This window comes from Vulpes vulpes, chromosome 5 (assembly GCF_048418805.1).
Source record: "Vulpes vulpes isolate BD-2025 chromosome 5, VulVul3, whole genome shotgun sequence".
NCBI classification, from domain to species: Eukaryota; Metazoa; Chordata; class Mammalia; order Carnivora; family Canidae; genus Vulpes; species Vulpes vulpes.
The window spans coordinates 87,708,186-87,734,224 of record NC_132784.1 but is presented as its reverse complement, the minus strand read 5'-3'; the positions used below and the strand labels follow the sequence as shown (position 1 = coordinate 87,734,224).

Sequence of the window (26,039 nt, the reverse complement as noted above, 5' to 3'; positions counted from 1 at the left end):
AATTATTTGACCTGTCTTCTGGGAGGATCAAGTAAGCTAATGAGTAGAAAAATACTTTATCAACTATAATGCAGCAAAAAAAAAAAATCCATTGGTTATTTTTTAAAGATTTTATTTGTTTATTCCTGAGAGACACAGAGAGAGGCAGAGACACAGGTGGAGGGAGAAGCAGGCTCCATGCAGAGAGACTGATGGGGGACTCGATACCAGGACCCCGGGGTCACACCTTGAGCTGAAGGCAGATGCTCCACTGCTGAGCCCCCCAGGCGTCCCAGATCCCTTGGTTATTTTTATGATGCTTGCACTTTTTCCTTTGTCTCTATGATTAGTATTGTCATATGGTCAAACACCAGACTGCTGTTATGACTATAGCATAGGAAGAAAATTTAAATTTAAAAGTCTCACACGTGAGACTCTTCCTGTGTCTGCTTCATAAATACAGCTTCATGCAGAAAAAGAAAATTAAAAATGTCACACACACACACACACACACATGCACAACTGAATCCCTCTTTAGATTCATCATGAAGCGTAGACTCTTTAGCCATCTAACAGGCTCAGATGACAGTTTTGAGAAGGCTTATTTCATCTTTAGCATTTTTAGATACATCAATTATTTGGAGATTATAAAACAACCCTGGGCCTATGACTTCTACACATTAACGTGACTCCTGGTCTTCAATTTCATTTAAATCAGTCAACCCTCAGTTAGCGGTCATGGCCAACAGAAGGAAAAATAGGATCCCATTGTGCACCTACAATATTTCATTCATTGAGTGAGTTAATGGGTTTTTAAGTTTGTATTTATTAGTGGATTCTGTGACCAGAGGACTCGTATGATAACATTTACTGCATTTGCACTATGTGCCACGCGGTGTGCTGATACCTTGCAAACATCATCATTTTCCCATCAACATTTTAGGGTAGGTACTATTGTTTCTTGCTTTTTTTCCCCTCCAAAGGGTAAGGGGGGTGCTGGGAACTGAGGCCTCAAAGAGAACACAGTGTGTACGAGGTCAAGAGAAGGAGAGGTAACGAATTTTGCCACTGTATTTAGTAAGTGCCTCGGTTTAAAAATACGTGTGATTGGGGCGCCTGGGGGGGCGGGGGGCTCAGTGCTTGAGTGTCTGACTTCAGCTCAGGGCATGATCCTGGGGTCCTGGGATCGAGTCTCACACGAGCTCCCTGCATGGAGCCTGCTTCTCCCTCTGCCTGTCTTTGCCTCGTCTGTGTGTCTCATGAATAAATAACATCTTAAAAAAAAAATAAAATTAAAACTACCTGAGACCAAGTTTCCTATCAACAGTGGACCCAAACCATGACATGTGTATGGGATGGGTGGAGAGAGTATTTTCTATTTGTACCCTGTTTTTCTTTCTAAGGATTGTTTGCTTTTTCCTCTTCCTACGAAAACGTCGCCGATGTTCCCTAAGTATCATCACCTGAGCACTAAGTAAGACCCACTGGGGTTTTAATTCCATAACAATCTATAGACCTTTGTAGACAGAGGCACACACTGAATCTTACTCTTGGGAAGGCTCAGGCTTGGAGGATCCTTAGGGGAGAAAAAGCAAACAAGCAAATACAGCAACTAGCAATGAATGGCTGGTTCCAGGTGTTCTTGGTGATCGTCCTGAAGGCTTGGCCTGCGTTTCCCTTGAGTTTCACCATCCGTTAACACATAGTGTAGATACTGAGCACCACATCTCCACCAGACCCACTAGACTCTCTTTTGGGACCTGGCCACAGGACAGATAACCACACAGGCGAACCCACCACCCCCCCGCCCCTCATGGAGTGTCCTCTCAGAGGTCGAAAATAGGCCATAATAAACTGAAGAAATGATTGCAGTTGTGCCAAGGACCACAGAGAACGCAGCCAGCACAGTCCATCAGTCCTGGGGCTGCCCAACCAAAGCACCACAAACTGGGAGTTTGCATTGCCTCGTGATCCTGGAGGCTGGAAGTGAGCCCTGTGACCGCTCTAGGGAGGACTCCCTTCCTTGCCCCCTTTGGATTCTAGAGCTTTCTGGCAATGCTGGGCCTTCCTTGACTCATGGACACATCACTGCGGTCACCCGGCTTTCTCTGCCCTGTAAGTCCTCCCGCAGCCACCCCTCTGTGCATGCCCGTCTCCATCCAAATTTCCCTTCTATGGAAGGACACCTGTCATTTCAGACGGTCCCCACTGAAATGACCTCATTTGATCACGTCTGAAAATGCTCTGCTTCCAAGTAAGGTTACCCCCTGGTTCCCTCTCCTCATTTCTAGGAAATTGTTTCCATGCGCACACGAACCCCATGCCTTAATGTATCTGTGACATAAAAATCATAAAAAATATCAACAGTACATGAACATAACTGCTACTCCTAGGGCCCTGCACGTGCCAAGCACAATGCAAACCGCTCTAACGCCTTCCCTCCTTTAATTAATAGGTCTAGCAAAAAGCCGTGCCCTACATCGGCAGGTCTCTAGATACTCATAGCCATTTCTAGAATTTTTATTCGAACATTTTCACCCTGCTTCTCTAAATTCCAAGGTCTTAATCTTTGCAAGCTAAGTTGAACTGCTGAGCTTCCAAGCGATTGTATTTCAGGCATCAAGTAAACGATATCAGCGTGCAGAGACGATAACGACGACAATGACAAAACCGAGAGAAAGCGGTTTCTGATCAAGTTTGGTTGTTACAAGAATTACTAAACCCCACCCCATGGTACAAAAACCAATTCCTAAAGTAACCCTAGGATGACTTTTTCAGAAGTTTTCTTTTTTTAATGGCTTTTACAAATAGTGCATTCTTTTTAGTGTAAGATACTGTTAGGTATCTTACCTGAAAAGTTTAATTCAGCTTTTCCTAAAACAAGCTTTGGGGAGCAAAAATAAATGTAAGTGCTTTGGATAAAGGGAGACTCTATCCACTTTCTCACCATCTTTTCCTTGCCTGCCGCACGTTGGAAAGGGTAGAGGTCATTAGCAGGTCAAAGGCTCTGAGAAGTCCTGCAAATAAAGCAGCGTGCTTTACCTTCAGGACTAGTCCCTGGAAAGGATAATCGCAGACGCCCTCTTCAGAGTGTATCTAGCACGTCGTGAACAAACATACTCTCGTTTTATTTCTTGCTCCTGTGTTGGTAGGTAGATAAAGGGAGCCTGGGATTTCCAGAGACGGGGCTGTAAATCCACAGGTGAGCTGCCACCAGGTGACCAGCTATTATGTCCCTTCTCCCGTACCCTGGATTTCTCATTTCTTAGCAACCAGACATGCTTACAGTAGACTTTGGGTCTCTTCTAGCATCTACCTAACCCTGGAGACGTTAGCAGAGCGTCCATTGCATACCATGGATATTTCTGGAATGTCCTCCACTCTCTATCTCACTTTTTCTTCCACCCTCTTCTCCTTCCCTCTCTGGTTCTTTCTGCTTTTTTCTGCTCTCTTCCTCTCTTAATGCAGCTTTCACCGTGAGGCAAATGCCCCTTGAGTGCAGTGGGCAACGAGTACCTTACTTTCCCGAAGATGTAATTTTGAGGCCTTGATTTAAAATAGACACTGCAGATGTTTTCCCGGAGTGAGCCCTCTAGAGCATCTCCTTGGGTGCACAAGGTTCTTTGCTTTTGTGTTTACCCCTGGAACCGAGTTAGCATCCAAATTAATGTGCAGCTATGACTACAGTGGAACAAAGCAGGGATTGTGTGATGACTCATCGGGGAACTGTTTCTACTTCCTCCTAGCAGTTCACATGTGTGTGCTGGGTTGCAGAAGGACACACGCAAATATTCACGAGCAGAGGCCCACTCACACGTACCCCTCCTCTGGGTGGGCTTTCGGCACAGTCGAAACGGGGCTCCGTGTTGAATAACGCCCCACATTGAGGCTGTTCCAGGGCCCACCGTGTGCATTGTGTGACCACGAAGCCATGCCAGCCTTCCTAGTGCGTCCTTTACACAAAAATAAACTAAATGTGTCTTGTAACTCAAGTGTAACGTTAGCTTGTGTCTGCAAAAGGGAGAGACAATGAGAAAGTTCCCGAATTAACATTCTCATAACATAGTGGTGATCAACACTCGTCTGGGATTTGGTTGAAACAAAATGACCTGCCTTTCTATATAAGGAAATGGGATGAACTGTGAATTTTACCAGTGATGGGAATTTGTATCTTTTTTTTTTTTTCTTTAAGTTAGAGACTAGACTCAGTCAAGGCAGTTACAGGGTCAGATCCATAGCAGGTGACAGACGATATCTCTTCACAACAGAAAGAGAAATGGGATCTCAACTGACAAACACGTGCTTATTTTTCCCCGACTATAAACAGAGCATGGAGCCAGCTTCATGGAAGTATGACATTGCAGGCATAGGCGTACACATCGTGTACCTACTAAAATACAAAATTTGCACATCTCCACGGTGAGCCCTGGATAATAATTAAATCAATTTATTTGATTTCTTGCTCTTCACACTGTGGGGGTGACTCTCCCCACCTCCCAAATATCTCTCTCATGTGCTATAAGAACCCCCTCGGCAGAGTTTATTTATTTATTTTTTCAGCATTATTTTTTAAATAATAGTTGCATATATATTAATATGTTGTGTCCTCTCCGATGCCAGACTTTCACTCTTGTGGAATAATGTTGGGACCGTGTATGGAAGGAGCTCCCTGCTGCCGGGCCACTGGGTTGGTTGACGGGATGCACACACTCTTTGAGAACGCCGGGGTCCTACGTAGAGCCTTGAAAAAATGACTCTTAAGATTATATAGTCCCAGGACCTCATACTCACGTCCTCAATGTCTATAAATGTGTTTATATAAAGGCACATGAGTGCCCGGAGGGCACACTCAGTCGTGCTGCTGTTACTGTGAACGACAGGGCCTCATGCAGCTGTTTTATGAAAGTCAACTCTTAAGAGTCTCTCATCCAAGAGTGAAAAGGGAAAAGCTGAGGCAAATACGAGATCCAGGTGACTCCAGGCTTTGCTCTTATGTGAAGTGATGCAAAGGTGATGGCTTTTAATCAAAGTGGTACCACTGTGTCCTGGCGGCACTGGTTTGATCTTGCCTCCCTGCACCCCTCAGAAATGATACATGTAAAAGATGTAATTCACGGAAAAGTAAAGATTCCTCTTGATTCTTGTTCTGTGGAAGATTCCCTGCACCCTTCCCCACCTGCCCAGGCTTCTCGGCTGCTGTGGAGCCTTTGAGGTTGTGTCTTCCCAGTGCATGAGTCAGCGCATGACTCAGCGAAGCAGGACTGTGGTCCTTAAGGCCCACGTGAGGTCTGTCTCTCCCCTGTGACCCTTCACAGAGCAGGGCCTTGGGCTGTGGAGAGGGAAGGAAGCCTCCATCCTTGCAGCTTCTGGTCTTGAGGAGCTCAGAGGAATGCCCCTCACGCCCTGGAGATTGTCAGGGTCCTTTCCTTCTACTTAATAGGACGAATCCACACAGATGTGAAGTGGCTTCATTGACTTGAAACATCTGGAGATTTGGAGCCAAATGAGAGCCAACCTGAGGGAGCCCTCAGCCTCAAACCTTGGTGCCCCATTGGCCGCTGCCATCCCGGCCTGCAACTCCCTTGCTTCTCGCTCTTTGCCATGCACAATAGACCAATCTGAATGGATTCCCCTAAAAAAATTGTAGTCTCTTAATGATCTTGCCCCTCATCATCGTCCCTGTAAACACGAACCCTCGTCATTGTCATCATTGTCTTCTGTCCTTGTTTTTCTTTCAGCACCATTTAGTCCTCATGTGATTGTCAAGAGCCCTGGGATGACAACCTCTGTCCCTTAGTAGAACGGGCTCCCTTTCCAGCCCTGTCCCCTCTTCTGTCTCCGTGTTTTCAAACCTCCTTTCCTTGGGAAAGAGTATTATGCATAAGGGGGTGTGGAGTGAAATGGCCCCCACCTCAAGACACGGCCCTTTCCTACCCTGCATGAATCGGAATTTTACCAGGACTCCAGTAATGAGCCTCCCCCTACACAGCTGCCCCCCTTTTCTCTCCCTATGCTGCTTCCCACCCTTCACTCCGGAGCCTGTTTGGTCATGGAGCATCACCACTACTGATTTCCATGGGTAAACATGTCCCACCCCGGGACATGGGGCACTGCCTAGGCCTGTGTTCTGCTGGTGCCTTATATTTTTTTTCCTTTAATTTTTCCTCAGTGCCTTGTATTAGTGACTAATTTTCACATTGACACATTTATCCAAACATAATATCACATGTTTACAAACATCTTCACTGGAATTAATTAAATCAAGGGGTATAAAAATAGCTATTAATTATTATCTTCATCCCATTATTTTGGGGATATGCAAATGAGTAATATTTTCCATTCCACGTCTTCACGGATACACAGTGCTACCACTTGCTGGATCTGCTGCAATGTTACAGGGAAAAATGGTTGAAACAGTCTCTGTACCTTCAAGACAAACCTTCCATGTGGAAGATGCCAGTTTTCCCTGTTGTGTAGGAATTTGCAGAATTCTAGGCCAAATACCCGGTGGGAAGTTTTAGGTGTTGGGCCAAATGGCCAGGAGGGAGCAATCCGATGGTTGATATTACTGATGGATATATAGTTAGAAGTGCTGTGAGCTGTGATTGCACTCTGGGAGCCCCCTGTTGAAATGTTCGCTTGGTCGATGTGGAATGAGTGAGTTCTCTGGTCCAGGGGGTTGTAATGTAGGGATGGGCTATGCAGGAGGCATTCAGGGAGCCTAGGATACCACAACGTGAACCTATATCGTGGGTATGTCCTCGCAATAATTTCAGCTCTTTTCGGCTATGACCCATAATAAAAGTACATTTTACATCTCCACCCAGTTATAAACACATACATATCACAAACAATTTCCATTATATCATGCACTCTGGTATTTTCTGTTCTAGTCCCTTTCATTTTATTCATTGCAGGTCATGATCCATAAATCGATTTCCTGACCACCTAGGGATCATTACCCGGTTTGAAAACCATTTTCTTCTAGGGCCTCAGATCACGGTTTTGTATGGATTATTATTAGCCTGTTGCCTGACACTATGAGAGTCTTGAAAAATTTTACTATTAATATTTAATATTGTAACAAGGAAAGTACACCTATTGGAAGCCTATATACCCATGGCCTTTCACACATTGAATGCATTTAGGTAACCAGTGCCCACAATAGGAAGCTGGCAAATGGGATCCCTGGGTGGCGCAGCGGTTTGGCACCTGCCTTTGGCCCAGGGCGCGATCCTGGAGACCCGGGATCGAATCCCACATCGGGCTCCCGGTGCATGGAGCCTGCTTCTCCCTCTGCCTGTGTCTCTGCCTCTCTCTCTCTCTGTGACTATAATACATAAATAAAAATTTTAAAAAAATAAAAAAAAAGGAAGCTGGCAAATATCCTTACCTTGGGTGCCCCCCTCGTATGCTCCCCAAGGATGATCACTGTTGGGGCCTCCGAGGGCCCAGAGTATGTTGGCCTATCTCGATTACATTGGCTTATTTGTGTGCTTTATGGAAACCATGTGCTGCTCTTCTGCATCCGGCTTCTTGTGTTCACACTGTATTTGTGATACCTGTTCATGTTATTATGAGACTAGACGTTGCTCGTCTTCATTTCTATACCGTATCCTGTTAGGTGCATATGCCACAGTTGATCTATTTATGTGTTGGTGCTCGTTGGGGCCGTTCTAGTTTGGGTCTGTGAGGACTAAGCGCTGAGGCTCTACGCATTCTAATGTATGCCTTTGGGAAACCTACATACACACTTGAACTGGGGACAGATACCTAGGACTGGGATTACTGGGCTATAGACATGAGTATGTTCAGCTTTATTAAAGATGATCAAATGGTATTCTAAAGTGGTTGTACCAGCAGAGTGATGGTTTTAATTCTTACCATCAAATTCATTTTTTTATGTAGGGAAAGTAAGATTTAGAGCTGAAGCAGGTTACAAAAATCACAGAGCTAGTAGAGTTGACCTTTGGACAATGACAGATTTGAACTCTGTGGATCCACTTACATGCAGTGTTTTGGCTCGTTTTTTTTCTTCTGATAAATATATATAGTACTGTAAATCTATTTACTCTTTCTACGATTTTCTTAACACTTTTTTTCTAGCTTGCTGTATTGTAAGAATATAGTATATGATACGTGTAACATGCAAAATATGTGTTAACCAACTGTTATTGATAAGGCTTCCAGTCAACAGTGGTCTGTTAGCAGTTAAGTTCTGGGGAGGTCAAACGTTATACATGGATTTTTTGACTGTGTGTGTGTGTGTGGGGGGGGGGGATCAGGGCACCTAACCCCACATTGTTCAAGACTCAACCGTATATTGCAGAATTAGAACTAACACTAGATTGCACGATCCAAAGTCAATGGTTTTTGTTTGTTTTTTCCTCACTATTGCTTATTAATATTTATAAAGGTCTCTGGAGACGTCTGTCTTTTTCCCCCTTTTATTAAACTCCCTCATACACACACACACACACACAGACACATACACATCCTTGGCCCCCATGCAGACACACGCGTAGACTCCCACAACACCCAGTCACAGAAGCATATAGACACACACACACACACACACACACACATCTACAGAGGCATACATAGACACGTGCAGCTGTGGGCGTAAAGACACTTTGCAGACCCGTACACAGAGACACATAGGCCCACATCAAGATACACACATGAAAATGATATACTGGTCATACATCATTTTTATTTCACATGCTCATACTTTTGCTAACAGCAGAATAAATTCCTTAAGATTATATTTGTATGATGCATGGTTTTCCAGTAAATACTTCTGTATATATTTGGTTTGAGGGTGATATTCTTTTTATATTTTTTAAAGATTTCTGGAGAAAAATATTTATATCCTGCTTTGGTAACATGCCCTGATCTTAATTACCAGATTGATATTAACCGTAAATTGTTCCTGAAGCATCTACAGCACATATCTATGTCCACTTAGTTCATCATCTGCAATATCTAATTCAAGATGTCTTTTTACACCCCCCCCCCGCCCCGAAGAACATTTTCTACTCATATCCTGATGAATTATCGAAAGAGATACTTTTGCTAGTGATTGAAATATGGGCCCTACAATTTCAGGAAATAAAGAGGGAAAATATATTTATATGTATTAGTTTTCTATTGCTGTGTTTTAAATTACTTCAGCTATGTTAGCTCTAAACAACGTATATTTATTGTTTCAGTTTCTCAGGACGTGATTCTGGATCCTGTTTGACCAGGTCTTCAGTTCAGGTTTTCAGAGGATTTCAATCCAAGTATTGGCCATGCTCTAGGTAGAGCGTGGGGTTCTTTTCTAAGTTTAAGTAATTACTGGCAAGATTCAATTCCTTATAGTTTAGGACTGAGGTCCTAGTTTTATTTCTGGCTGTCGGCTGGGCCACATGCTCAGCGACTAGAGGCTACTTACAATCTCTTGCCACTTGGCTCTTTTACAACATGGCAGCTTAGTTCTTGAAGGCCAGCAGGTGAGTTTCCTGCTACAGCCTCCTAAGACAGATCTTACATAGCATCATGTAATCACAGGAATGACCTCTTACTACCTTTGCCATATAATGTACTCCAATCAAGACAGTGACTATCCCAGCACTTTTGTAATATTACATTGTTTGGAAGCAAGTTACAAGCCCTACCCATGCTCAAAGGGTGGGGAGAGTACATGATGGTGTGGTTTGGGGTCATCTTAGAGTCGGGCCCACCGCACATGGCTTGAAAGTTTTCTTTTACTTGGTACTTCTAACCAGGTAACCATAATTGCTGTTATGCTATTATAAGCAATTTCTATTCATAAGATATATTAACTCTAGGGGCAACGTACAGTCCAATTTACATATAATAACATGTTGAATTTCAGAACATCCACATATTCACACATATATAGATATAAGCATTCATATATAATTTCTTTTAATTTCACATCCTACCATAGAACTGAAATCAGCCACAGTTCAATGTATATACTTGCTACCTTGCCGTCACTTGTCTTTATAGCATAGATATGTTACAACCCAGTGATTTCTTTAAGGCGGACTTTATATTCCCTTACTCTCACCTCCAGTATGAATCAGAAGAGATTTAGAACATCAAAGGAAGTGGTGACTCCTTTTGAAATGCTGCACACTTTGTTCTAAACCCTCTGAGAGATGGCCAATCCTTATTAAAATCAAACCTTCAGGATAATGTGAAACTATCATTCTCTCTGGGCTGTATTATAAAATTTGGTTAAAAATAGATCTGAAACTTTAATGGGAATAAATGTTCTTGCACATGGTATGGTGGATTGGGTATGGATAAGATGCACTGTGCTTTCTGGGAAACATGCCAAGCAGTGGCTTAAGGGGACCACTATAAGGACTTTTCTTGCTTGGCTCCCTGACAAATGGCATGCCTGCTTAATCAAGACTAGGTGCAATATGGTTGCTGCCCTTTAACAAAACTATAATAGAAGACAAAAGACAGAAGAGATAGGTAGTGGACGTGATTAGAGGGATAATGAAGCTTGTAGATGGGGTGAGATGGCAAATGAGAACATCTCATCCAGAAAGGCTATGGGGAAGTTGGGAGTTCAATCCTGTTTCATGAAAATGATCACCGTAAAGATTGTCGAAGCCTTTCCTTCTGAGTAGGACTTAAAAAATACAGGTTAAAGTGCCTCATCTTTGAATTTGGACAGCCTGGACAAGCAAGTGGGATTCCCTACTTACAGCTTTGACCGAAGCGATTAATCTTATGAAGTCACTATTTCTTTGTCATTGAAGTGGACGGACTGACATATCTTACATAAGGAGCTCGGTATAGTACTTGGCACTCTCAAACCTAAGAAAACAAGGAAATTAGCAGAGGAACTTGTGGCTACAAAGATGATAAAACCCTTGCCGGTTCCTTCCAGAAGCTTGGTACTCAGACAAAGGCATGATTACAGAGCAACCTGCTAGCTGCCAGAATAATGGCAAGACGTTTTCATCTTCAAGAGACAGCAGATATATTCAAACAAGTTGCTCTCCCTATTACCCTGGGCCTTAAGGAAGCAATTTTTTTTTTAATCCATTCCATTGGTGTCTTTTTCTAGTTCTGTGCCAAAAAAAAAAAAATTAGAATCACTTTTCCTTTAACCTCTCCACCAAAGGAAATGCCAAAAGGAAAGCAAAGGGGTAGAGCATTTGCACATGGGATGTTTATGAGCTAATGAAAGTCCAATAGACTGGGTCCCTTGGAGAGGAGACAACAAAACTGGGGACTTGGAATGACATCTGGTACAATAAGTGGTCAGGTTTGTTTTTGTTTTTGTTTTTGTTTTTTGTTTTTGGGGGGACCAATTCTCCAGATAATAAAAAAGATGAAGATGAGTAAGAACTTAAATAATTGGAACGATGAATTCATGACCCTTTGTCCCCTCGCACTCATTCATGAATATTTAAAATATTGAGTTCTTAGCCAAATTTATCTTTATAGTGTTTTTCTGGTCTCGAGGGACAAGTGTGAGGGTAAAAATACTACCTTTGCTTTGCTTCCCCGTTTCTCTTCCTCACCATCAGTAATGGTTTCTAGGATTCCAAGTCAATAATGAGAAAGGAGCAAAACCGATCACAACCCTAATTGCTTTTGTCTCTGTAGCTCTGGACAGAGCATAGAATATGTGGCAATATTTTCAAATTGGTTGGTATGAGGACATATGAGTTGCAACAAAAGACTTCTATTTAGGGTGAATTTTGTCCACATAAATTAGAATGTTAGTGTTTGTGGGTTTTTTTTCTATTAATAATGCTTTTAAATTGCATTTTTATTTTTTTTAAGATTTTATTTATTTTTTCATGAGAGACCCAGAGAGAGAGAGAGAGAGAGAGAGAGAGAGAGAGAGAGAGGCAGAGACACAAGCAGAGGGAGAAGCAGGGTCCATGCAGAGAGCCCGACGTGGGACTCGATCCCGGGTCTCCAGGATCAGGCCCTGGGCTGAAGGTGGCGCTAAACCGCTGAGCCACCTGGGCTGCCCTAAATTGTATTTTTCTTAAAGATTCCAAAAGACACAAATACTAGTTGGGATAGATATGCAACTTGGCTATTTTTCAACTTTTTGACCAGTCAGGTCAATTGATTATTCTTTATTACAGGATATTGAAGTTTCAAACACTCCCATAAAAAAGAGTGAAGCAAAGGGGAAATCTGGGCAACCAAACGCAATTCCTTCTGGTCTACTATTTTATACAAACATGAGAACTCACAAAGACCCATTGAGGCTAAGTAGTATCCTTGGGAGAGGTTCCTTTCAATGCCTTATTTTTCACCAAAAGCATTCATTGTTTTATATTTTCCTAAGTTCTGTGTCCTATGTATTTTACCCCATCTCACATCTACACACGTATACATAGATATTTTATCTCATTCTTCCAGGTTCTTTAAATTGTTCTGTAGAGTAGATTTGTTTCCAGACAATATGGAAAGACCTATTGCTTCTAATTTTAAAAAAGCAAACAAACAACAACAACAAAACCCACAAAAAAACTCCTGAATGTACCCTTCTGTCATGAGCTCTTTTATAAATACCAGATTCTTTAAAAATATTTAAATATTGGCAGTTGTTTGTTGCTGGTTGCAAAATAATTTATATGTGTCAATTTGGGAGCCTGATTCTCAAGTTAATTATTTACTTAACTGCCACTATCTTCATTATTGATCATTAGCAAAATGTGAAGAAAATCTGACGGAAGTAAGGTTAAAATTTAAAAATGTAAAAAAAAAAAAAAAAAAATTAAAAAAAAAAATAAAAAATAAAATAAAAAAAATGTAGAATTTGATAGGGAATTCATATCTGAAAGTTCATAATGTGGACCCCCTGTGATTTTGAAATCAGTAAAATTATTGTAACTATTATTTTGAAGGAATACAAACTATGGATGTAATTACAAGGCAATTTGATTTTCCTCTCACATTTAAAATTTACTCAATGGAACCAGTTTGGCTTCTGCCCCTAGATGAGAACATTCTGGAAATGTGTATATAATGTAAGGCACTATGGCATGTAATTAACATATCCAAATTATATAATATTCAAAACTTTGAACTTATTTCGGTATTAAGATTCCTGCCTTCCTCAACTAGGCCTGATTTCAGATAGGGAGCCTGATTATCACAGACTGGGGAATGGACATGACTGGGTTCTTCTCTGTATTGTATAGAACCTTCTATTATTTCTCTTCTCCCATCTGCCTACCCCTAATTCTGACTCTTACCTGTTATCATAATCAGGGAAAACAGGTAAAGTGTTGTGTGGAATAGCTTTTCCTTGCCTGGCACTGTCTTGAGTTGACATCAGCATCTTTGGGTTTACCAGATGTTTGAAACTGACTTTCTCAGGGTAAACTTCCCTGTGCTTGTGTTCTTTGGTGACCTTCCCCTTCTCTGACTCCTCCCAAATTTGCCTTGCTGAGAGTGAAGTCCTCTTCCCTGACATATCACTTACTCTGTCAGCAGCTAGATGTGCATAAATACTTTCAGATTCCCTCTGGTAGGCTGTTTACTTCTTCAAGCCACCCTTTTACACAGAATCTAAAATATCTTCAAGATTCTCTCATCAACTCCCTCATATGTGTGACCAACATTTGGTCTCCTGCTTTTGAGATTTTTTTCAGATGGGATTTAGACACCACCCTCCTATGGTTATATTATATATTCCACTCTGCTATCACAGCCCTATCCTTAGTCTTGAGGTAAGGGATAGGAATCCTTGGAGCTCTTTTGGGAATTGGTCTTGGAATTGGTGACTGTAAGTCATAACCCACTGACAGGAACCTCCAAAAATCCTCTAATGATCTTACTGAAGTCCTTCTCTCACTAAGCTGAGGGTTAGGGTGTAGAGACTACCTGCCACTTTCTTTAGGAGTGGGATTCACTACATGGCTCTCGCCAGAGAAATCCCCGTCATGAGCTTTCTCGGTTCACTGATGGCTTTGCTCTGTATAAGAAGTTCTGAGCTGTGCAAACATATGATGGCCCCCACTGTAAATGTGTGCCCTCTTTGGAATATATCATCTACTGTGTCTTGGTTCCTTAGCCCAAACCTCCATTTCAATATTCCTATTCTTCTAACAGTAGAGAGAGGTACAGTTTAGGTAGTGATTTTATGAAGACATAAAAAAAGGTTCTTCATTTTTTTTTTCATTTAATAATTATTTGAGTGACTTATCATGTGCCAAACATTATTGTAGCCTCAGGAAATAAGATCGTGAACGTTATATAATCCCCCCCTACTCATGAAGGTTATATTCTTCTGAAGGCAGGAATGTAGTTTTAGAAAGAGAAAGATAAGTAAATAATGTAATATCAGAGAAAGGCGATGAGTCACTGTGTGCAGGTGAGTAAAGGGTTCTTTTAGGGAAGTTTCTGAAGAAGATTGTGAGAAAGTGACATTCGTATTTTTTGTAATATTTGTAAGTTAATTCGTAAAATTAGTATTTTTCGTAATATTTGTAGGTTATTTAAATTAATTAGGAATAGGGATACACGAGTGGCCCCTGTTCATGCTCCCTCTCTGCCTCTCATTCTCTCTCTCTCTCAAATAAATAAATAAAATCTTAAAAAAAATAAGTTAATTGGTAATAATTGAATCTATATCATGGAGTTAAAACATAAACACCCACGACCAGGGAGGCTCCATCTCAGGACCCCAGGATCATGACCTGAGCCGAAGGAAGATGCTTAACTGACTGACAGCCCCCCCAAAAGTGTACACATTTTAATATATATATACATACATATTATGCATCTATGAATAATATGCAGTGGAAAGTTTCATTTGCATTTCTGGTTCTTCCTCCCTTGGGACTGGAGAAGAAATGCTGCTCTGTCCTAGGAGAGATTTCCTGATCTGGTCCAGTCAGGTTCTCCATCTTTCTCTTCACTGGGTCCCACACAGCTGGCCTGCACTGGGATGTTTGTGACCTTGTATCAGGGCTCTTATTACATTTGTAGACTATTCTTAGTCTCTGCTAATGAGATCGCGCAGAGTTCGCTTTGAGTATCACATCTTAATCACTTGATTTCTGCAGACGTTTCCTTTCTCCAAATAAACTCCTCAAAATGCCTGCTGTTCTGTGCTCATTAACCTGGGAATGGCTTCTCTAACTCCAATTTGAAAATTCTCCCCGACATCTGAGACTTTCATTCCTGATCAGGATTCTCCAGGCAGTCACAATGGGAGGAGGATTTCAGACTCTGGAGTGTGAAAAAAAAAAAAATCAATGACCAAATTTCCATCTGCAAGGGGATTTTCCCTTTATGCAGACGTAGGGACTGTGCTCTCGCATCACAGCATAATTAAGATCCACCCAACTCCACTGTCTGCCCAATTCCCACTAAATCATTTTATGCTCAGTGAGGTTTAGGTGACTCAAAGATAACAAAATAATTAGTTAATGAGTAAATGAATGAGTAAAGTGATGAATATTCATCATCTAGGAGGTTTGCTTCTCTCTCTCTCTCTCTCATATCTCTACTCTTAACCCACAGTTGACTTGAGGCAGGCTTCAGGATGAGGACAACAGCTCTCATTTAAACAAACCCAACCTATGAATAGAACTAAACGTCAGTGTAAGCATTTACAACATTTTTTCCACATGCTGATGGATATTAGGTTGGTGACCTGTATTTCTATAGAATTTCCATTTTGGATTACATTGGGTTACATTAAAGGCCTTTCAGATGCACAGATGCTCTAATCCAGAGCCAGAAAGCAGCAGCGCCTCTGTTCACCCTTGCCAAATGTTCACATGCCTGGGAGTGTACAGGCATGTCCCATTTTATTGTGCTCTGTTTTATTGCACTTTGCAGATACTGAGGAATTTTGTTTGTTTCCTTTTGGTTTGGGTTTTGGTTTGTTTTTCCAAATCGAAGGTTTGTGCAACCCTCAGTCAGGAGGGTCTGTTGATGTCATTTTTTCCAATCACATTTGCTAATTTTGTGGCTGTGGCATTTTGGTGATTCTCACACTATTTCAGACCTTTTTGTTATTATATTTGCTATGAGCATCTTTGATCAATGATTACAACTCACGGAGAGCTCAAATATAGTTAGCATTTTTTAGCAATAACATATTTTAAATTAAGGCATGCATATTGTTTAGACCATGATATTGCATACTACCCAGACTAAAAGGGTAGTAAAACATAACTTTTCCATGTACTGAGTAGCCAACAATTCTTTTGATGCACTTCATCTTATCCCTTGCTTCATCGTGGTTGTCTGGAGCTGAACCTGCAGTGTCTCCGAGGTGGGCCTGTATTTTCTCGGAATGTTTCAAGTTCTCGCTCTAATAAGACTTTCTAAATACTGTTGGTTTTGGAATACCAAATCCTACAATATACTTTGCGTTTAAAGGACAAAAGGACAAATTACATGCCATAATTGATAAATTGAAAATACAGCTACAGATAAATGGAATTTTGAAATCAAAACTGGAAGTTGCAATCATTCTGAAAAGTTGAGCTTATTTAAAACCAAGCACTTACGAGAAGAAATACTACGCAGACACTCTGGAATGTCTTATGGGAACAGCTCATGGGGGAACAGCCCAAGGTCAGGGAATAATGACAAGGATCTCATGTTGCTTTATTCATCCCCTAGAACCCAACAGTACCTTCTTAGGCTGCCAGCCGCATTCCCATAAAATGGCTTGCTCAAGATGAAACTTTGGCCTTTATCAAGGGTCTTCAATTTACAAACGATAGCACACAGCCGTCTCTACCTTTAGTGAACTACTCAGAACATTTTAAAAGACTCTGCTCTATCAGAACTTTGGTCTAATGAAGGAGGTAGATTACACTTGACTTGCATTATTGAAGGAGATAAATTATACTTGACTTGAAATCATAATTTCTTCAGAAAAAACATAACTAATCGGTGTTATTTTTATGAAGCCAATCTCTTTGTGTATTCAGGAGGGGTCCCTAAAGTAAAGAGACAATTGAGAAGCTATAGTTCTGTAGAGATCCAGGTACAGAACACACTCAGGCCACTGACATAGTAATTGTTGTCTAGTTAGGCTCTGAAACTTTGTCAGACCTATGGCCAGAGAGTTTTCAGTTGCCTTGTCCTGAAGAGAATGCACGCGGGGGTAGGACTTGAATGGTGTGCCATTTTCAGGGTGTAACCAAGTCACTCAGTTACGTTCTGCTTGGATGCCCCTGGGAACTGCCTTGGAATGAGAAAGAATTGGAACAGCCTCGTTTTAAAATGAGATTGGTCACTGAGAAGGGCAGACTCCTGGAGTAAAGTTAGACAAAGCACCACCAGCCGTAGGAACTAGGACGAGGCCTAGGCTAACGGAAAGGATAATATTTTCAAGGATGTAAGGAGAGCAAGGGAAGTGGAGGTGATCCCTTCACTTCAATACTCTTGCAGGCATATGGAGCATGGCAGTGGGGAGTTCTGGAGCAGATGATATTTGGCCAGCTGTATTGGGTAGGTGGCAGATGGTGGTTTTTTGGTTTCTTTTACCACCATCCCCGTATGTAATCCCTAAGCAGATATTCTTGATGCTGCTCCAGAAACAGTCGTTAATTTTCTAATTCTCTCTGTTCTTGCTGCTGCCACTCAAGATCAAGCCGCTCTCACAGGCACTACTCATCTACGATGGACCCCTCCATCAGTTCTCACACATCGCCAGAGCGATAGTTTAAAAGTCTAAATCGGACTATATTATTCCCCAGTGTGAAACTCTGTGACAGCTTGTCATTGCACACAGAATGCAAAGAAATTGTTTTTCCCAGGCTGCCAGGCCTAACTCTGTAGTGGATTGAATGGTGGCTCCCTAAAAGATAAGTCCCCACCCAACCCCCCAGAACCTGTGGATGTGACCTTATTTGGGAAATTTTCTTTCCATTTGTAATTAAATTGAGGCCCTTGAGCTGGGAACATCTGGATTGTCCAGATGGGTCTGTATACAATGGCCATTGTCCTGGTAAGAGACCACCCATGGGAGAGACCTATGGAGGAGAGGGCCGTGTGGAGGCTGAGGCAGATTGGAGTATGTGTCCACAAACTAAGGAAAACCCAGAGCCACCAGAGCTGGAAAGGACAAATTCTCCCCTACAGTCTCTGGGGAGTCCTGCTGGCATCTCAATTTCAGGCTTCTGGCCTCCATAACTGAGAGAGAATCGATTTCTGTTGTGTTAAGCCATCAAACTGTGATAATTATTGTGGAAACCAAAGGAAAGTAACACACTCTCCATCCACATCTCCTCCCCTGATGCACGCCTACTCTCGTCCTATTGGACTAGCCTAATTCACCCCTTGCCATTCTTTAAGTAGAATACGCTTCCCGTCTTCATCTCCCTGGCCTGCTGGAACAAGACACCGCAGACCAGGTAGCTTATAAGGAACAGCAATGTATTTCTCATAGCTCTGGAGGCATGAAATCAGAGATCAGGAGCCAGCATTCATGAAGACTTCACCCTAATGACCTCAACACCTCTCCCAAAGGCCTCACATCCTAATACCACCACATTGGGCATTGGGATTTAACCTATGGATTTGACGGAGGACACAAACATTTAGGCCTAGCCCTCCCTCAAACTTGGAGCCTTTAAATTAGCTGCCTTCTCTGCCTGGAATATTTTCTTCTAGATCTTTTTGTCTTTGAGTTCTTTCTTGCCATTATAGAAGTTAAGCGTTTCTTTTGCAAAGTGATCTTGCTAGACCAAATCTGTATAATATTTCCCCTCAGCCTTTCCCTGTCTCATCCCTCTTTTATTTTCATTTCAATACTTATCTCTATCTGATCTTTTCTGGTTTATCTGTCTACCCTCTTAGATGCTCCATGAAAGAAGCTCCATGAAAGATGCTCTTCACTATCTGACTCACTACAGAATCCTGAGTGCCTAGAATAGTCCCTGGTATTCAGGAAGCATTCAATTAATGTCAAATGAGATGCATACCAAGAGGCTATCGAATCTGATGGGGATGAGGATGATAATGTCCAATATCTAGGAATTTAAGAAACAAACCAAGTCCTTAGTCATTGAGGTCCTGGGATTTGGGTTATGTTATACTACAAAAGACTTAGACTTATAAAAGAGGACAGGAATCCCATAAGAGATCGCAAATACATATGGGGGCACGGTCTTGGCACTAAATTGGTGCTATTTCCCAAAGTAGTATATCTCTGCAAAAGCTATTGGAGCAGAATATCAGGGCTAAATCTAGAACAATGATGTCATGAGGCTGAGTGTGAGAGTGAGGCTACAGAACATGGCCAGGATTTGTTCTACCTATAGGGAGAGTCCATTGCCTACCATGAACTGGAAGGAGGGACTAACAACAATGGGGAAAAGTCAGGCAATAGGAAGCAAAAAACTGCAACTGTCAACTGCTCTGGCAGGAAGGAGACTTGGCTTTCTGATAATCCAGATGTAATTTTCTAGTGAACTAGATCAAAGGGGCTAGATCCTTTCCCAGCAAGGCTAGCTTCATATTAGGTTCAAGTTTGAATGCAATAACTTAAAATGATCCCACATGTTCTCAATGGTACTGCAGCCCTGGAACATAAAAAGGCCATATCCAAAAGTAGGCAGACACTGAGCACCCACATTATCTAGCCATGAGGGCTGGGAGGGGAGAGCATCCCTGATGATGCCATGATTCAGCCTTTTGTGTCCTGTCCACTTTACCAGCAATTTAAGAAGCCTAATGAGGTCATCCTAATCCAACTCAGAAATTGAGGAATGCATGTATCCTGAGGATAATGAATATCATCTGAGAATACAGTAAACCAAAAGGACTGCTATATGACCAGGAGGTATTAGAAGCTACTCTGTTAGAACCACCATCTTCACGAATTTTCCGCAAGTAGGAGAGTAAACTAGTGCAGTATCTTTGGAGGGTCTTTGCGATTTTCTCATAACATTAGCCTAATGATAGCAGCCAGAAAACTATGGAAATCCTACTTGAAGGCTCGCAGCCGTTCTAGAGTGCTCAGAGATAAGGTGTATTGACGTTACATCTCGCAGGATATAGCTTGTCCTATAGAAGTCATTTCAGCATTTTTCATTGCCTCTGACTTTCCCAGAGGTTCTCTGTTGTTACTGTTAGCTGTATATTTGGAAAATGAAAAACAATAAGGTTGAGGAAAAGGCCTCCTGTATGTTTGTGTCTGGAGGAGTAAATGTGAAATAAATATATATAATGCATGGTGGTTGATATTTTGTGTCATCTATCTTCACTTGTGAGGAGAGATGGGATAAGTCATTCATGACTGTGCCAGTCCTGATCCATTCTTCATGAAGATAAACGTCACATTTACACAGACCACAGCTATCACATGTCCTTTCCGACCATAGATTTAGATCGGTTAGAGCAGGAGGTTGACTGGGTGCGGTTATTTGAAAATCAAGACACTTTTGTTGTACCATCTCGTGTACCCACATATCCTGATCCCTGTTGTTAAACTAGGGTACCGTTGCAGCTAAAGAGATATTTAAACAGCATATGTATTTTCACCCATGTCTATATTTCAGATGCTCACTTCACTCTAATTTAAAATTATTTTCTGCGTATGCCCAGTGCAGTGTTCTGCAGTGGCAGTTGATTAATAGGATACAGTGTTGGTTCTCACATGGTGATAAGTGGTATAATGAAGAGCGCTATGGAAAAAAATGATAAATAAGTGGTTAATTCTCTCTGTGGGCAAGTCAGATGACAAAGGAGCAAGTCAGAATAGAACTATTGAAAATTAATAATATTTGAGCAGCTTTGTTAAGAGAAAACCACATGGACACCTAAGTTTTCCCTGATGTACAAATGGCTTCACAATTGGATTTTAAGGCTGTGTCAGAGCAAGTGTCTTCTCTGCCCTGTGCCTGTGGACCCCGCTATAGGTAATCAATAGAAAATGAACCCTTTATAACTTGGTACTGACTGTGCTTATTCTGGTTTTGTCTGTAATTACTGTCCTACATATTGAATGTCTGAAGCTAGAAGACTTTCCATTGAAACAAAATTATTGGCTGTTTTTCTCTTGGTTGGTACATGAAAGTTTATACAACCAGACGTAAACTGAAAAGGATCTCCATAAGTCCCAGAAATTTGATTGGCAAACTGAACATTTCCAAAATCACCATCTGTCTGAAAACTCTTAGTTTGAACCCTATGAAATCATTGTCAGTTTCTGATTTGGGACATACCAATTTTATGTGTTTCATTCTAATCACATGGATGAACTGTGTGACTCAGACTCAGGGTGTACTTTCAGGTGGTTCTTTCTGTATATAACTAAGCTATTTCATTTGCTTATTGAAGAAACATTTATTGGGCACTAAATGGCAGTAACTGGATTATGTATGCACATAAACTGGAATATAGTACCTGTCTTAACAAGGTATGGAGCCTACTGATGCTGAAAGACACATGGGTAGGCAAGTACAACTCGGATGTCTAACACAATCATTGATAATTGCTCAATACGTGTTCTTTCTGTTATATCCATATGGTTCAATGTGTTTAAAAAGCACACAGAAAAGCAAGTTGTGGGGCATCTGGGTGGCTTGGTCGGTTAAGCGTCCAACCCTTGATCTCAGCTCAGTTCATCATCTGGGGGTGGTGAGATTGAGTTCCGCATCAGGCTCCACACTGGGTGTGGAGTCTGCTTAAGAGTCTCCCTCACCCTCTGCCCCTCTTCTATCTCTCTCTAAACACACACACACACACACACACACACACACACACAAAAAAAAAAAAAAAAAGTTCCTACAACTTTAGGGAACCTAGGAACAATGAATGACAAAAGTACCTCCTTCCATCCCTTAACTTGTTCACAGTAAAAGATTATGTACTGGGCAAGGCACTAGCCTAGAGCTCTAAATATTTAACTTCTTGTATTAACTGTTTTCACGTATCAGTCTTTCTCCTTTTAAATATGACCACATTGGGCAGCCTGCGTGGCTCAGTGGTTTAGTGCCACTGCCTTCGGCTCAGGGCATGATCCTGGAGTCTCGGGATCGAGTCCCACGCCGGGCTCCCTGCATGGAGCCTCTTTCTCCCTCTGCCTGTGTCTCTGTCTCTGTCTCTGTCTCTCTCTCTCTCTCATGAATAAATAAAATATAAAATATATTTTTTAAAAATAAATAAATATGACCCACATTACTTAACCTCCTTATACACTAACATTTTCATCTGCAAAGTGGAAAAATATAATCTCTTCTGCCTACATCCTATAATTGTGAAGGTCAGATGGGATAATGAATATAAAAGGATTTTCGAATCTGTAATGTACAATATAAGCAAAAAGTAAGATTCTCATTACCATCTTTCTTGTTGCCAATCTTATGTTGATGGTGCTATGTGAAAGATCAAGGTGGTATATTTTACCGTGTCCAGGCCTGATCATGTATTTGGGGATAAGTAGCACGTTCAGCCCCAAATAATCATTTTATAAAAGTGGGTGACTTGTTTAGTGACTCCTCAGGTCAGTAGAGAAGTATTTAATATGCAATGAATGAAACTCTCTCAGATAACAATAATCATTCCTGCTATCCAAGAGCTTATGATGTGCCCAGCTTATTGGTTTATGGGCGTCACCTCATTTCATGTTTGGAATAACCTTCTGAAGTTGACCCTGAACTTTACAGATGGAGGAATTGCAGTCTAAAAAGATGATAGAAGGGATCCCTGGGTGGCGCAGTGGTTTGGCGCCTGCCTTTGGCCCAGGGCGCGATCCTGGAGACCCGGGATCGAATCCCACGTCGGGCTCCCGGTGCATGGAGCCTACTTCTCCCTCTGCCTGTGTCTCTGCCTCTCTCTCTATCTCTCTGTGACTATCATAAATAAATAAAAATTAAAAAAAAATAAAAAAATAAAAAGATGATAGAATGGGCCTAAGTCACAGAGTTGCTACATCTACTTAACATCTGGGCCCTATCACATGCCTGATCCAGGATTCATTACCCTCTCCATCTTTGCACTCCCTTCCCTGCTACATAATCTCCATTTTCTCCAGGGAAGCTCTCAGAGAGGCACTCAACTTCTCTAGTAAGCTTTAGTCTCTTCATCTGTAAAACTGGACTGCGGATGGGGCTCCATCCATAAGCAAATCACATAAACTCCATGTTCTGGGACCTCACAGTGTTGGAGAAGGCAGAAATGCATACATTTGCATTATCTCTAGTTGTGAGAAGGACAGTGAAGAAAAAGAAAACCAAATAAGGGAAGAGAGAGCAATAGGGGAAGGGCAGTTATGTTCTAGGCAGCATAGCCAAGGATGGCCTCTCTGACCTGGAAGAAGTAAAGAAGCAAAGCATGTAGGTATTTGGATGAAAGGTGGTACCATGGTCATATGCATGCAAGGCTACAGGTCTGTTTGGATGAAGAATGTTCCAAACAGAAGGAACAGCAACTGCAAGTTTTCTAAGGTAGCAGATGTGCTTGGCGTACTGGAGGAACAGGGTAGAACCGGCGTGGCCAGAGTGGAGGGAGTAAGAGCAAGAGTGGTAACAGGATAAGATCAAAGACGTAGGAGGGCTATGGAACAAAAATATAAATGGCCTCATAGGCTACTGGAAACACCTTGATGTTACTCTGAGTGACATAAGAGGCCTTTGAGCATCGAACAGAAGAATGAATGTGATCTGACTCTCATTCTGACAGGATCTCTCCACTGTGTGGAGGAAAAAAGTGAGGAGACGCACACATAGAAGCAAAGATACCAGACATTGGACCAGGCTATTGGAATAACTCACTTATGCAGCTAGAGAATGCACTAAGATTGCACTCCACTAGTGGTGGAGGTGACGAGACTCCATACACATGATTTCTAATGTATAGGCAATAGGACGTAAAGGTGACAGGACTGGGTGTAGAGGTAACATGAGGCAATAGTGGGGATGAGGTGGAACACGTGGAGATTCAAGGGGACATTGGCCTCAACTACTAGGAGGACGATCCCTGGAACGATGCTTGGCATATGGTAGGAGCTTAACATTTTTTGTTGAATGAATGAACGAATGGTTGGAGTTGCTATTAGTAAAATCTTTCCTGGGGATGGAGGTTGAGTTGGAATCAAGGGTTTTGTCTTGGACAGATTGGTTTTCGATGGCTCCATGTGGAGGTCTCGAGTTAGCAGTTGTATATACGAGTCTGCGTTACAGACTGGAGATGTCTGTTTGCAGATGGTGTTTACAGCCACTGTGAGATCACGTGGAAAGGAAGTCTAGACAAAGAATGGGTCCACTAAGTGCAACCCTGATGCACTCCAGGGTGTAGTGGCCTGACAGATAAGGCACAAGTAGTGATGGAGGTAGAGCAGATTAACCAAGGAGATAGAGAATCGAGAGAGTGGTTTCCCAGGAGCCAAGTGCAGACAGTGTTTCGGAAAGGACAGAGTGGTCACTACATCAAATGCTGCGCATTTTCATCTGATACGAGAACTGAGAATTGGCTACTTGATTTAGCCATGAACATGGTTTTCTCCTCCTACCTCTTCTTTCCCCGCTCTACACATGCTAATTGTTACCCAATGCCTCGCTCTCACATCACTATAAATCCCCGACGTGTTGACTTGTCAGTCACATTTCATATTTCCTATCTCAAGGGTTCTTGAAACCAGGAGGTTTGGGGAAACTACCTATGAGGTTGAGTTCCACATCTTTTAAAACCAATAACGGAAAACCCACAGATCACCTCTGAAACAATTTTTAAGTATATTCAATTTTACTTAAGTGGTAATAATAATAATACTCACCAGTGATATATTGCTTTGAAGTCTGAGATGCACATTTACTTACATTATCTGTTCCAAACAGAACCATCTAACACGGTAAAGTGCCCAGCTTTGAAGCTTACAGCATCAGACTGTACCACCTGCTAACACCTCCTTGTAGGAGTCACCAACAGACCCGCACTTCACTCCTCCTCATTCCTTGAAGATTTTAACACCTGCCTCCCTGCTGTTCTTTCCAATCCCATTGCTGATGGAATCCGTGGTGGCTTCAATACCATGTCAGTCCCTTGATCTTGATTACTAATTGTGTGGGTTTTTTCCATCTGTATTTGTTCAGGGTTTCTTCTCTATGCAGTTTGCACCAACTGTATGTCGAAGCTTCGGCTGTAAAGATCTGTGTTTGTGGGAATCAGAGATTCTGTAGTTGACCTCACTGTGCTTTGTGCTCTCCCTCCATGTTTGCCCCAAACACTGTGTGGCCCTCAAGCTCAGAATCTAATTTTTAATCTGTCATTGCCATAGGAGTATGTGTGTGGGGCCGGGGCGAGGGGTTGGGAATTGGGGTGCATAGGAGGAGGAGACACTATCTCTTTTGTTTTGGGATGTGGACAAAGACACAACTCGAGTGTACAGCCGATGCCTATGTCAAACTCTTAACGTCCCATTTGACTTTGGTAATTGGGTGTGTTCTATTTAACTACTCCCTACCCATCTTCAAAATACTTTATCTCATTTGAACTCCCGAGGCGGTTTTGATTAAGATGCTGGATCAGAGAGAAAATGTGACCTATTGAAGGTTATGCATCTAAGTCAGAATCAAGTGTAGGCTATAGGCCTTCGGACTCATTGGCATGAAAAAATGCATTGTTCCAAACGGCCAGTGGTTAAAATAGCTGCCTTGGCCCTCTGCCCAGGAGAATGTTAAAATACAGTGGCAATTCAATAAATATTGTCACCAGTGTTGTCTGTGGTGATGGTGGTGGCAGCAGATCCAGAAATGTGCTGAATTGTTCTAATGGATGCTTTTTTTTACATATATTTTTTTATTTTGTATTTATTTATTTATTTATTTATTTTAGATTGGCAAACACGTTGCCTGTTTACAGATTAGAGACCACAGTGGAGAGCTAGGTGGGTGATGATTCATGCTAAATCTTTTCCCACAATATGCTGAACACTACAACAGCAGCTAATGTGAAGTGGCTCATTATACACTGTCAAATCCAATCACAGCAACGACTGGCTTTGCTAGCACGCGCAACTTGTGGGAAGCCCAGCTCCTGCAAACCACTACTGAATTTCAAAAAAAAAAAAAAAACAAAAAAAAAAAAAC

General features: G+C 41.8%; 1 protein-coding gene across 29 annotated transcripts in view; it reads left to right on the top strand.

Moving 5' to 3' along the window:
• Positions 1 to 26,039, top strand: part of LRRC4C (leucine rich repeat containing 4C) — a 1,155,475-nt gene that overhangs the window by 1,107,953 nt on the left and 21,483 nt on the right. The window lies entirely within an intron of this gene.